We start from the raw sequence: 3,457 nt of genomic DNA on the forward strand, positions 1-3,457 counted from the left end.
CGGATGGCACTGGCAGGTGGCACTGGCGCTGGCAGGTGGCACTGGCAGGTGGCACTGGGGCTGGCGGCACTGGGGCTGGCGGCACTGGGGCTGACGGATGGCACTGGCGCTGGCAGGTGGCACTGGCGCTGTCAGGTGGCACTGGCAGGTGGCACTAGCAAGTGGCACTGGCGGCACTGGCACTGGCGGCACTGGTGGTGGCAGGTGGCACTGGCAGGTGGCACTGGCGGCACTGCCACTGGGGCTGACGGATGGCACTGGCGCTGGCAGGTGGCACTGGCAGGTGGCACTGGCACTGGCGGCACTGACGGCACTGGGGCTGACGGCACTGGGGCTGACGGATGGCACTGGCGCTGGCAGGTGGCACTGGTGCTGGCAGGTGGCACTGGCAGGTGGCACTGGGGCTGACGGCACTGGGGCTGACGGCACTGACGGCACTGGGGCTGACGGACGGCACTGGGGCTGACGGGTGGCACTGGCGCTGGCAGGTGGCACTGGCGCTGGCGGCACTGGGGCTGACGGCACTGGGGCTGATGGCAGGCACTGGCAGGTGGCACTGGCGGCACTGGCACTACTGGCAGATGGCACTGGGCTGACAGATGGCACTGAGCTGACAGATGGCACTGGGCTGACAGATGGCACTGGGGCTGACAGATGGCACTGGGCTGACACTGGCACTGGGGCTGACACTGGCACTGGGGCTGACACTGGGGCTGACACTGGCACTGGGGCTGACACACAGATCGCTCTCCCTCCTCGCACGCTGTCTCTGTGTGAGGAGGGAGAGACACTGCAATGGGAGATGATCTCATATGAGATCATATGAGATCATCTCCCATTGGCAGCTGCGATCGCGCTGTGAACGGCCGCTTTGATTGGCCGTTCACGGCGATCTGTATTTGCCTGTCTCCGGGAGACACGGCGAATACAATACTTCCGCGATGCGCGCCCCCGGCGCCGCGCATTGCGGAAGTAAACACCAGGCCGTCCAGGGACGGCCAGGCGAAGGAACCCGCCCGCTCTAAGGCCGTCATTCGGCTATAGGGCGGGTGGGAGGAGGTTAAAAACAAAATAGATGAGAAAACAACAAAATAGAAGCAGCAACAATGTTGCAAGGAACATTTATTTTAGAGAAAGATACATTTCATTTCAACATTAAAAGTATCTATTTATCGTACCATTAGAATCAATGGCTGAAACTTTCATTGGACTATAGTGCAGATTTTCATTCTCAAAAACGCATTTTAGCCAAGTGCTAATTTTGGTATTTAGTATAGCGCCTGGTAAAAAAGACACTGGAGCTAAAATGAGAGCTATTTGCAGGTCTGAGCATGCTCAGTTGTGTTGGCACCTAGTTGTACAGAAACGGGGAATTTATCTCTTCTCAGACTTTTAAAGATATTTCAGTGTAGAAATCACTTTTTCACACAGTTTAAAAGCAGACTATCTTTAAATAATATACCATATATTTCAGTACTATTTAGGCAATTCTATCATGCTCTAAACATTATTTCCATGTGCAATTCTCCAACTTTTAGCAGATTAAGGATTTGGGAGCTATTTAGTTTCGGGGAACTATAGTAAATTAGATTTTGGGAGTATTTTTTCACCAGCGCTATAGTGAATACTGTTTTAGCACTTATTAACACAAATGTGCATTAGTGCTGATTCACGCACGTTTGCATGCATTAGTGCCGCAGCGCTATAGTAAATGACCCCCAATATATATTTAAATGTTTTGCTTATAGCAATGAATTGAATTGTTATAACAGCACAAATAAAACTTTTAGCAGCACAAACCAGGCACAAACGTAGCACTAACTGATGAGACCAGTTTAGTGTCTTTTGGGTGTTGTAGGGAGGCTGAGTGACCTTTGGTGACCTTTAATAAATCATTAATAACGCAAAAACGATAAAATTTAGAATGAAAATTTTAATGCCACAAACACGACACGAACCAACCAGCCCGGTTTCGTGGTCATTTGGCTGTTGTAGAGGGGTTAGTTGATGTTCTGTAAAAAACAATTGCCATTATTTTAAAAATAAAAGCAGCGCAAATGTAAATTTTTACAGCACAAACGTAGCACTAAAGAAACACACTTGAGTTTTTATTTGTGCTGATTGTAGCGGGTCCAGCTTTGCTGAGCTGCGGTAGATGACAGATCTACCAGTCTCTTCCTCTGCTCTCCATTCTGACACATCCCCTGCATTTGGTGGGAGAGGAGAGGAGCTAAGCCGGATACAGGCAATGAGGGGGGCAGAGGACGACAGGTAGCCAGAGGAGAAGGACATGGGGGGCAGAAGACGACACAAAGGGGAGAAGGAGGAGAACAGGAGGGGCAGAGAGGGACATGGAGGGGGCCAGAGGAGCGGCCGGAGAAGGCGCACACAGTGAATAGCTGGGAATGATCGTTGTGGCGGGAGGGAGAGAAGGAGAAGCGGCTGTCTGCTAAAAGCTATACAGGGAGATCGGTATTCACAGTTGTCCCTCCCGCCACACCGATCATTCCTGGGATATGGTGAGACACCTGCGGATGTCCAGGAGCCTCAGCAGAAATGCGGGAGACTTGGGATGTCTGAGTACACAGAGATAGGTGCTTTATTCATATTTCATGTCTGATGTTTACAACCACTTTCAATGGTAAATTTTCATAGCTATCTGCTTGGGATACTCCAGCACTCTCATTCTTCCATATTAAACCTTAAGAGCCCAAAAACATTTTACTTGACACACAATTGAAAAAAAAGATACCCAGGACACAAAACTGCATACTATCACCTCCACCCTCTAGCCACAAGCTGAGGCTACATAAGCTCTTCCTGTGTAATACAGGAGGCATGCATTAAAGTGGTTGTAAACCCTTACAAACCACTTTGACCTACAGGTAAGCCTAGATTAAGGCTTACCTGTAGGTCCAAGAAATATCTCCTAAACCTGTATGGTTTAGGAGATATTTGCCCGGAAACAGGCACTGCTGTCTACGGCGCATGCGCCATAGACAGCGGCGCGCAGGCGCACTGAGCGCGGCATTCTCAACGACGGAGCTGCCGTGCGTGTCGGCTCCCGTGCGCATGCGCGGGAGTTACGTCATCGCGGCTTTGCCGAATGACAGCGGCGGAGCTGCGAGACCCCACCAAGAAGATGGATGCATAGTAGTCCATTATGCTTTGCCTTTGCAGGGAATGAAAGAGGAAGTAAACTCATCAGGGTTTACTTCCTCTTTAATGTGCAGCATACCAGGTGTTCTGTCATAATCGCCAACCTATCAAAAACTCCACAAGAAGGGCATGAGAAGGGCTTTCTTCTGCACATTGAATTGCAACGTAAAAGCCATCAACTACACCAACTCCTCTTGCCGCCACACCGCACCTGCGCGGTCTTCGTTTAACACACAAAAACAATTCCATAAAATTCTCCAACTGTTATGGCAGCAGTGGGCATGCGTGGGATCACTAA

The sequence above is a fragment of the Lithobates pipiens genome, unplaced genomic scaffold (genome assembly GCF_037356315.1).
Source record: "Lithobates pipiens isolate NorthernLeopardFrog02 unplaced genomic scaffold, aLitPip1_a1.2 Scaffold_19, whole genome shotgun sequence".
NCBI lineage: Eukaryota > Metazoa > Chordata > Amphibia > Anura > Ranidae > Lithobates > Lithobates pipiens.